This window comes from Babylonia areolata, chromosome 32 (genome assembly GCF_041734735.1).
Source record: "Babylonia areolata isolate BAREFJ2019XMU chromosome 32, ASM4173473v1, whole genome shotgun sequence".
Classification (NCBI taxonomy): Eukaryota; Metazoa; Mollusca; class Gastropoda; order Neogastropoda; family Buccinidae; genus Babylonia; species Babylonia areolata.
In genome coordinates, this window is record NC_134907.1 from 7457316 (window position 1) to 7468762 (window position 11447).

Consider the following 11447-nt stretch of genomic DNA (forward strand, 5'->3'; position numbering starts at 1 on the left):
TGCGTGGATACTATTAAGATACTGGAGTTATTATGTGTGCATACTTTAAAAACTACTGTATTTTGTATACTGTAAAATGATTGAACCGTGTGGATTCTATAAAATCACTGTAAGTAGTATCCACAGATACTACTGTAAAAAGAAATGTAGTTTGGATACTTCAAAATCATTGTAATTAGTTTTGTGTGGATACTATGGAATTCCTGTGGTTTGAATATGTGGATGCTATATTAATCACTTGATTTAGTATGCTTGAACACTATCAGAAATTTAAAAAAAATACTATGGTATGTTAAATGTGTGGATACTCCTAAATTATTTCTGGTTGGTATATGTGGATACTACAAGATTTATGTGTGGATACAGTTTAACGAGTGCAGTTAGTATGTGTGGACACTATAAAATTAGTGTGGTTAGTATGTATGGATAACAAAAAAATTACTGTAGCATATGTGAATACTTAAAACTTTAAGTCTGAATGTGTGAATTCTACCAAATTGCTGCAAGCGGTAATGTGGACACTATAAAACTACTGTAGTCAGTATATGTGGTTTGGGTTGATAGTACTGTTCCATGGTTATTGTCTTGGTTGTGTGACGAATTTGACGGATCTGTTAGCATATTATCAGAGGGGTTTTGAATTTTGTGCAAACTATTTGTTGCTATTAAATAATTATAACGCTGATATGACTGGGCGTAAACACTGTTTATACAAACTCTCGATAATGTCAATTTTGATTGAGGTGACGAAGAAGGAGGTTCTAAATGTTTCTAAACTTAAGTGTAAAAAGTAATGGTAAAGAGAACCTCAGATAATGTTTCTGTACTCCTTTTTTTTTTTTTTTCCTTTGTACACTGGTCTTTCCCACTAAGTCAGTGTGTGTGTGTGTCCGAGTTAGTGTCCACGTGTTTGTGTGTGTGTGTGTATGTGTGTGTGTGTGATCACTGTGCGTGTTTCTTTGCGTCTTTCTGTATGTGTGTATCTGTCACTGTGTGTGTGTGTGTGTGTGTGTCCGAATTTGTGTGTGTGTGTTCTTTCTGTATATGTGTGAGCGTGTTTGTGTCTATCTGTCACTCTGTGTGTGTGTGTGTGTGTGTGTCCGAATGTGTGTGTGTGTGTTTTTTCTGTATATGTGTGAGCGTGTTTGTGTCTGTCACTGTGTGTGTGTGTGTGTGTGTGTCCGAATTTGTGTGTGTGTGTGTTCTTTCTGTATATGTGTGAGCGTGTTTTTGTCTGTCTGTCACTCTGTGTGTGTGTGTGTGTGTGTGTGTGTGTGAGTGAGTTTAAGTCTGTATGTGAATGTCAAAGTGTGAGCGTTTTGTTTGTTTTTTGTTTCATTTCGTCTTTTTTCTTTTCTTTGTGTGTGTGTGTGTTTCCCTCTTGTCTTTCTCCACCCACCTCCTCCCTCTCTCTCTCTCTCCCAGTCATTTTCTCTGTGTCTATCTTTGTAAGTTTGTGTCAGTGTGTGGATGGGTGTGTTCAGTTCAGAATGACTGTCTCCCCTTTCCTTTTCTCTCCCCCCCCCCCCCCCCCCTCCACCCCATCTCCCCTTTCGCTCAGGTCTTTTTCCATTTCTCAGGATAGTAGTTGTGGATAATATAAAACTACTGAAGTATGGGTGGATATCATCAAATTGATGTGGTTAGTATGTGTGGATACTATATTACTGTGGTTAGCACATGTGGCTACTATAAAATTACCGTGGTTAGTATGTGTAGATACTTACTATGAAATTACTGAAGCACAGTTTGTGTGAATACAATGAAATAAATGTGGGTAGAATGTGTGGATACTATAAAATAACCGTGATTAGTGTAAGTGGATACTAAAAAAAATTATGGTGGTTAGTATGTGTGGATACTAAAAAAAATTACTGAAGCGTGTACTGTGGTTAGCACATGTGGCTACTATAAAATTACCGTGGTTAGTACGTGTGGATACCATAAAATTACAGTGACTATTGTGTGTGGATGCTATAAAATTAGTGTGGTTAGTATGTGTGGATAATAAACAAATTACTGAAGTACAGTATATGTGGATACCGTATCACTGTGGTTAGTGTATGTGGCGAATTTGACGGATCTGTTAGCATATTATCAGAGGGGTTTTGAATTTTGTGCAAACTATTTGTTGCTATTAAATAATTATAACGCTGATATGACTGGGCGTAAACACTGTTTATACAAACTCTCGATAATGTCAATTTTGATTGAGGTGACGAAGAAGGAGGTTCTGAAGGTAGAAGTTTAATTGTTTCACAAGTACTGATCATGATGCTTTAACTTGTATAAAAAAAAAAAAAGAAAAAGAAAAAAAAGTTGTGCTTTAAGAATGGGTGAAAGCTTCCCCTTTTTTTTTCTTTAAAAAAGGAAAAAAAGAAGAGTGATTGCCATGAGGTTTGATACACCACAAAATGTTTCTAAACTTAAGTGTAAAAAGTAATGGTAAAGAGAACCTCAGATAATGTTTCTGTACTCCTTTTTTTTTTTTTTTCCTTTGTACACTGGTCTTTCCCACTAAGTCAGTGTGTGTGTGTGTCCGAGTTAGTGTCCACGTATTTGTATGTGTGTGTGTGTGTGATCACTGTGCGGTGTTTCGTTGTGTCTTTCTGTATGTGTGTGTCTGTCACTGTGTGTGTGTGTGTGTGTGTGTCCGAATGTGTGTGTGTGTGTTCTTTCTGTATATGTGTGAGCGTGTTTTTCTCTGTCAGTCACTCTGTGTGTGTGTGTGTGAGTGAGTGAGTTTTAAGTCTGTATGTGAATGTCATAGTGTGAGCGTTTTGTTTGTTTTTTGTTTCGTTTCGTCTTTTTTCTTTTCTTTGTGTGTGTATGTGTTTCCCTCTTGTCTTTCTCCACCCACCTCCTCCCTCTCTCTCTCTCTCTCCTAGTCATTTTCTCTGTGTCTATCTTTGTAAGTTTGTGTCAGTGTGTGGATGGGTGTGTTAAGTTCAGAATGATTGTCTCCCCTTTCCTTTTCTCTCCCCCCCCCCTCCCACCTCATCTCCCCTTTCACTCAGGTCTTTTTCCATCTCTCAGGATAGTAGTTGTGGGTAATATAAAACTACTGAAGTACTGTATGGGTGGATATCATCAAATTGATGTGGTTAGTATGTGTGGATACTATATTACTGTGGTTAGCACATGTGGCTACTAAAAAATTACCGTGGTTAGTATGTGTAGATACTTACTATGAAATTGCTGAAGCACAGTTTGTGTGGATACCATGAAATAAATGTGGCTAGAATGTGTGGATACTATAAAATGACCGTGATTAGTGTAAGTGGATACTAAAAAAAATTATGGTGGTTAGTATGTGTGGATACTAAAAAAAAATTACTGAAGCACAACAGATGTGGATACCATATTACTTTGGTTAGAAAATGTGGATACTAAAAAATTATCGTGGTTAGTATGTGTCATTGTGTGGATACCATAAAATTACAGTGACTATTATGTGTGGATGCTATAAAATTAGTGTAGTTAGTATGTGTGGATACTAAACAAATTACTGAAGTACAGTATATGTGGATACCGTATCACTGCGGTTAGTATATGTGGATACTATAAAAATTACCGTGGTTATTAAATATGGATACCATAAGACTATGGTAGTTAGTAAGTGTGGATACTATGAAAACAGTACAGTAAGTGTGGATACTACAAAAATTACTGTGGCTTGTATGTTTGTAGATACCATGAAATAAATGTGGTTAGTATGTGTGGATATTATAAAATAACCGTGATTAGTATAAGTGGATACTAAAAAAAATTATCGTGGTTAGTATGTGTGGATACTAAAAAAAAATACTGAAGCACAGTAGATGTGGACACCATATTACTGTGGTTAGAAAATGTGGATACTATAAAATTATCGTGGTTAGTATGTGTGGATACCATGAAATTACGGTGGCTCGTATGTGTGGATACTATAAAATTAGTGTGGTTAGTATGTGTGGATACTAAACAAATTACTGAAATACAGTATATGTGGATACTAAAAAAACCACAAAAAAACCATGGTTATTAAATGTGGATACCGTAAGACTATGGTAGTTAGTTAGTGTGGATACTTTGAAAATACTTCAGTACAGTAAGTGTGGATACTACAAAAATTACTGAAATAAATGTGGTTAGTAAGTGTGCATATTAAAAAATAACTGTTTAAGTGCAGTGGATACTAAAAAAAATTATGGTTAGTATGTGTGGATACTAAAAAATTACTGAAGCACAGTAGATGTGGATACCATATTACTGTGGTTAGAAAATGTGGATACTATAAAATTATCGTGGTTAGTATGTGTGGATACCATGAAATTACGGTGGCTAGTATGTGTGGATACTATAAAATTAGTGTGATTAGTATGTGTGGATACTAAACAAATTACTGAAGTACAATATATGTGGATACTAAAAAAAAAAAATATTACCATGGTTATTAAATGTGGATACAGTAAGACTATGGTAGTTAGTAAGTGTGGATACTATGAAAACAGTACAGTAAGTGTGGATACTACAAAAATTACTGTGGCTTGTATGTTTGTAGATACCATGAAATAAATGTGGTTAGTATGAGTGGATATTATAAAATAACCATGATTAGTATAAGTGGATACTAAAAAATTATCGTGGCTAGTATGTGTGGATACCATAAAATTACAGTGACTATTATGTGTGGATGCTATAAAATTAGTGTGGTTAGTATGTGTGGATAATAAACAAATTACTTAAGTACAGTATATGTGGATACCGTATCACTGTGGTTAGTATATGTGACGAATTTGACGGATCTGTTAGCATATTATCAAAATCTATTTGTTGCTACTAATAACGCTGATATGACTGGACGTAAACACTGTTTATACAAACTCTCGATAATGTCAATTTTGATTGAGGTGACGAAGAAGGAGGTTCTGAAGGTAGAAGTTTAATTGTTTCACAAATACTGATCATGATGCTTTAACTTGTATAAAAAAGAAAAAGAAAAAAAAAGTTGTGCTTTAAGAATGGGTGAAAGCTTCCCCTTTTTTTTTCCTTAAAAAAAGAAAAAAAAGAAGAGTGATTGCCATGAGGTTTGATACACCACAAAATGTTTCTAAACTTAAGTGTAAAAAGTAATGGTAAAGAGAACCTCAGATAATGTTTCTGTACTCTTTTTTTTTTTTTTTTTCCTTTGTACACTGGTCTTTCCCACTAAGTCAGTGTGTGTGTCTCTGAGTTGGTGTCCACGTGTTTGTATGTGTGTGTGTGTGTGTGATCACTATACGTGTTTCTTTGTGTCTTTCTGTATGTGTGTATCTGTCTGTCACTCTGTGTGTGTGTGTGTGTCCAAATTTGTGTGTGTGTGTTCTTTCTGTATATGTGTGAGCGTGTTTGTGTCTGTCTGTCACTCTGTGTGTGTGTGTGTGCGTGTCCGAATTTGTGTGTGTGTGTTTTTTCTGTATATGTGTGAGCGTGTTTGTGTCCGTCTGTCACTGTGTGTGTGTGTGTGTGTCCGAATTTGTGTGTGTGTGTTCTTTCTGTATATGTGTGAGCGTGTTTTTGTCTGTCAGTCACTCTGTGTGTGTGTGTGTGAGTGAGTGAGTTTTAAGTCTGTATGTGAATGTCATAGTGTGAGCGTTTTGTTTGTTTTTTGTTTCGTTTCGTCTTTTTTCTTTTCTCTGTGTGTGTGTGTGTGTTTCCCTCCTGTCTTTCTCCACCCACCTCCTCCCCCTCTCTCTCTCTCCTAGTCATTTTCTCTGTGTCTATCTTTGTAAGTTTGTGTCAGTGTGTGGATGGGTGTGTGAAGTTCAGAATGACTGTCTCCCCTTTCCTTTTCTCTCCCCCCCTCCCCCCTCCACCCCATCTCCCCTTTCGCTCAGGTCTTTTTCCATCTCTCAGGATAGTAGTTGTGGATAATATAAAACTACTGAAGTATGGGTGGATATCATCAAATTGATGTGGTTAGTATGTGTGGATACTATATTACTGTGGTTAGCACATGTGGCTACTATAAAATTACCGTGGTTAGTATGTGTAGATATTTACTATGAAATTACTTAAGCACAGTTTGTGTGGATACCATGAAATAAATGTGGCTAGAATGTGTGGATACTATAAAATGACTGTGATTAGTATAAGTGGATACTAAAAAAAATTATGGTGGTTAGTATGTGTGGATATTTTTTTAAAAATTACTGAAGCACAGCAGATGTGGATACCATATTACTGTGGTTAGAAAATGTGGATACTAAAAAATTATCGTGGTTAGTATGTGTCATTGTGTGGATACCATAAAATTACAGTGACTATTATGTGTGGATGCTATAAAATTAGTGTAGTTAGTATGTGTGGATACTAAACAAATTACTGAAGTACAGTATATGTGGATACCATATCACTGCGGTTAGTATATGTGGATACTATAAAAATTACCGTGGTTATTAAATATGGATACCATAAGACTATGGTAGTTAGTAAGTGTGGATACTATGAAAACAGTACAGTAAGTGTGGATACTACAAAAATTACTGTGGCTTGTATGTTTGTAGATACCATGAAATAAATGTGGTTAGTATGTGTGGATATTATAAAATAACCGTGATTAGTATAAGTGGATACTAAAAAAAATTATCGTGGTTAGTATGTGTGGATACTAAAAAAAAATACTGAAGCACAGTAGATGTGGACACCATATTACTGTGGTTAGAAAATGTGGATACTATAAAATTATCGTGGTTAGTATGTGTGGATACCATGAAATTACGGTGGCTCGTATGTGTGGATACTATCAAATTAGTGTGGTTAGTATGTGTGGATACTAAACAAATTACTGAAATACAGTATATGTGGATACTAAAAAAAACACAAAAAAACCATGGTTATTAAATGTGGATACCGTAAGACTATGGTAGTTAGTTAGTGTGGATACTTTGAAAATACTTCAGTACAGTAAGTGTGGATACTACAAAAATTACTGAAATAAATGTGGTTAGTAAGTGTGCATATTAAAAAATAACTGTTTAAGTGCAGTGGATACTAAAAAAAAATTATGGTTAGTATGTGTGGATACTAAAAAATTACTGAAGCACAGTAGATGTGGATACCATATTACTGTGGTTAGAAAATGTGGATACTATTAAATTATCGTGGTTAGTATGTGTGGATACCATGAAATTACGGTGGCTAGTATGTGTGGATACTATAAAATTAGTGTGATTAGTATGTGTGGATACTAAACAAATTACTGAAGTACAATATATGTGGATACTAAAAAAAAAAATATTACCATGGTTATTAAATGTGGATACAGTAAGACTATGGTAGTTAGTAAGTGTGGATACTATGAAAACAGTACAGTAAGTGTGGATACTACAAAAATTACTGTGGCTTGTATGTTTGTAGATACCATGAAATAAATGTGGTTAGTATGAGTGGATATTATAAAATAACCATGATTAGTATAAGTGGATACTAAAAAATTATCGTGGCTAGTATGTGTGGATACCATAAAATTACAGTGACTATTATGTGTGGATGCTATAAAATTAGTGTGGTTAGTATGTGTGGATAATAAACAAATTACTGAAGTACAGTATATCTGGATACCGTATCACTGTGGTTAGTGTATGTGGCGAATTTGACGGATCTGTTAGCATATTATCAAAGGGGTTTTGAATTTTGTGCAATCTATTTGTTGCTGTTAATAACGCTGATATGACTGGACGTAAACACTGTTTATACAAACTCTCAATAATGTCAATTTTGATTGAGGTGACAAAGAAGGAGGTTCTGAAGGTAGAAGTTTGGTTCACAGATACTGATCATGATGCTTTAACTTGTATAAAAAAGAAAAAAAAGTTGTGCTTTAAGAATGGGTGAAAGCTTCCCCTTTTTTTTCTTAAAAAAAGAAAAAAAAGAAGAGTGATTGCCATGAGGTTTGATACACCACAAAATGTTTCTAAACTTAAGTGTAAAACGTAATGGTAAAGAGAACCTCAGATAATGTTTCTGTACTCCTTTTTTTTTCTTCTTTTTTTTTTCCCTTTGTACACTGGTCTTTCCCACTAAGTCAGTGTGTGTGTGTCCGAGTTAGTGTCCACATGTTTGTATGTATGTGTGTGTGTGTGATCACTGTGCGTGTTTCTTTGTGTCTTTCTGTATGTGTGTATCTGTCTGTCTGTCACTGTGTGTGTGTGTGTGTGTCCGAATGTGTGTGTGTGTGTTCTTTCTGTATATGTGTGAGCGTGTTTGTGTCTGTCTGTCACTCTGTGTGTGTGTGTGTGTGTGTGTGAGTGAGTTTTAAGTCTGTATGTGAATGTCAAAGTGTGAGCGTTTTGTTTGTTTTTTGTTTCGTTTCGTCTTTTTTTCTTTTCTTTGTGTGTGTGTGTATGTGTTTCCCTCTTGTCTTTCTCCACCCACCTCCTCCCTCTCTCTCTCTCCCAGTCATTTTCTCTGTGTCTATCTTTGTAAGTTTGTGTCAGTGTGTGGATGGGGGTGTGAAGTTCAGAATGACTGTCTCCCCTTTCCTTTTCTCTCCCCCCCCTCCCCCCTCCACCCCATCTCCCCTTTCGCTCAGGTCTTTTTCCATCTCTCAGGATAGTAGTTGTGGATAATATAAAATTACTGAAGTACTGTATGGGTGGATATCATCAAATTGATGTGGTTTGTATGTGTGGATACTATATTACTGTGGTTAGCACATGTGGCCACTATAAAATTACTGTGGTTAGTATGTGTAGATACTTACTATGAAATTACTTAAGCACAGTTTATGTGGATACCATGAAATAAATGTGGCTAGAATGTGTGGATACTATAAAATGACTGTGATTAGTATAATAAGTGGATACTAAAAAAATTTATTGTGGTTAGTATGTGTGGATATTTAAAAAAAAAAATTACTGAAGCACAGCAGATGTGGATACCATATTACTTTGGTTAGAAAATGTGGATACTAAAACATTATCGTGGTTAGTATGTGTCATTGTGTGGATACCATAAAATTACAGTGACTATTATGTGTGGATGCTATAAAATTAGTGTGGTTAGTATGTGTGGATACTAAACAAATTACTGAAGTACAGTATATGTGGATACCATATCACTGCGGTTAGTATATGTGGATACTATAAAAATTACTGTGGTTATTAAATATGGATATCATAAGACTATGGTAGTTAGTAAGTGTGGATACTATGAAAACAGTACAGTAAGTGTGGATACTACAAAAATTACTGTGGCTTGTATGTTTGTAGATACCATGAAATAAATGTGGTTAGTATGTGTGGATATTATAAAATAACCGTGATTAGTATAAGTGGATACTAAAAAATTATCGTGGCTAGTATGTGTGGATACCATAAAATTACAGTGACTATTATATGTGGATGCTATAAAATTAGTGTGGTTAGTATGTGTGGATAATAAACAAATTACTGAAGTACAGTATATGTGGATACCGTATCACTGTGGTTAGTGTATGTGGCGAAGGCGAATTTGACGGATCTGTTAGCATATTATCAAAGGGGTTTTGAATTTTGTGCAATCTATTTGTTGCTGTTAATAACGCTGATATGACTGGACGTAAACACTGTTTATACAAACTCTCGATAATGTCAATTTTGATTGAGGTGACAAAGAAGGAGGTTCTGAAGGTAGAAGTTTGGTTCACAAATACTGATCATGATGCTTTAACTTTTTAAAGAAAAAAAAGTTGTGCTTTAAGAATGGGTGAAAGCTTCCCCTTTTTTTTTCTTAAAAAAAGAAGAGTGATTGCCATGAGGTTTGATACACCACAAAATGTTTCTAAACTTAAGTGTAAAAAGTAATGGTAAAGAGAACCTCAGATAATGTTTCTGTACTCCTTTTTTTCTTTTTTCCTTTGTACACTGGTCTTTCCCACTAAGTCAGTGTGTGTGTGTGTCTGTCACTGTGTGTGTGTGTGTGTGTCCGAGTTAGTGTCCACGTGTTTGTGTGTGTGTGTGTGTGATCACTGTGCGTGTTTCTTTGTGTCTTTCTGTATGTGTGTGTCTGTCACTGTGTGTGTGTGTCCGAATTTGTGTGTGTGTGTTCTTTCTGTATATGTGTGAGCGTGTTTGTGTCTGTCTGTCACTCTGTGTGTGTGTGTGTGTGAGTGAGTTTTAAGTCTGTATGTGAATGTCATAGTGTGAGCGTTTTGTTTGTTTTTTGTTTCGTTTCGTCTTTTTTCTTTTCTCTGTGTGTGTGTGTGTGTTTCCCTCTTGTCTTTCTCCACCCACCTCCTCCCTCTCTCTCTCTCCTAGTCATTTTCTCTGTGTCTATCTTTGTAAGTTTGTGTCAGTGTGTGGATGGGTGTGTGAAGTTCAGAATGATTGTCTCCCCTTTCCTTTTCTCTCCCCCCCCTCCCCCCTCCACCCCATCTCCCCTTTCACTCAGGTCTTTTTCCATCTCTCAGGATAGTAGTTGTGGATAATATAAAACTACTGAAGTACTGTATGGGTGGATATCATCAAATTGATGTGGTTAGTATGTGTGGATACTATATTACTGTGGTTAGCACATGTGGCTACTATAAAATTACCGTGGTTAGTATGTGTAGATACTTACTATGAAATTACTGAAGCACAGTTTGTGTGGATACCATGAAATAAATGTGGCTAGAATGTGTGGATACTATAAAATGACTGTGATTAGTATAAGTGGATACTAAAAAAAATTATTGTGGTTAGTATGTGTGGATATTTTTTAAAAAATTACTGAAGCACAGCAGATGTGGATACCATATTACTGTGGTTAGAAAATGTGGATACTAAAAAATTATCATGGTTAGTATGTGTGGAGACCATAAAATTACGGTGACCATTATGTGTGGATACTATAAAATTAGTGTGGTTAGTATGTGTGGATACTAAACAATTAACTGAAGTAGAGTATATGTGGATACCGTATCACTGTGGTTAGTATATGTGGACACTATTAAAAAAATAACTGTGGTTATTAAATGTGGATACCATAGGACTATGGTAGTTAGTAAGGGTGGATGCTTTGAAAATACTTCAGTAAGTGTGGATACTACAAAAATTACTGTGGCTAGTCAGTGTGTAGATACCATGAAATAAATGTGGTTAGTATGTGTGCATATTAAAAAATAACTGTGGTTAGTTTAAGTGCAGTGGATACTAAAAAAAATATCATGGTTAGTAGTATGTGTGGATACTAAAAAAAAATACTGAAGCACAGTAGTTGTGGATACCGTTTTACTGTGGTTAGAAAATGTGGATACTATAAAATTATTGTGGTTAGTATGTGTGGATACCATGAAATTATGGTTGCTAGTATGTGTGGATATTATAAAATTAGTGCGGTTAGTATGTGTGGATACTAAACAAATTACTGAAATACAGTATATGTGGATACTAAAAAAACAAAAACAAACCATGGTTATTAAATGTGGATACCATAAGACTATGGTAGTTAGTAAGTGTGGATAC

At 35.3% G+C, this 11447-nt stretch overlaps 1 long non-coding RNA gene across 1 annotated transcript; it reads right to left on the bottom strand.

Moving 5' to 3' along the window:
• Positions 1-1244: 1244 nt before the first annotated feature.
• Positions 1245-11447, bottom strand: LOC143276591 (uncharacterized). Its single transcript, XR_013053596.1, has 2 exons — positions 10236-11447; positions 1245-1399 (listed from the first exon to the last, which is right to left on the bottom strand). It is a non-coding gene; the product is annotated as an uncharacterized LOC143276591 (long non-coding RNA).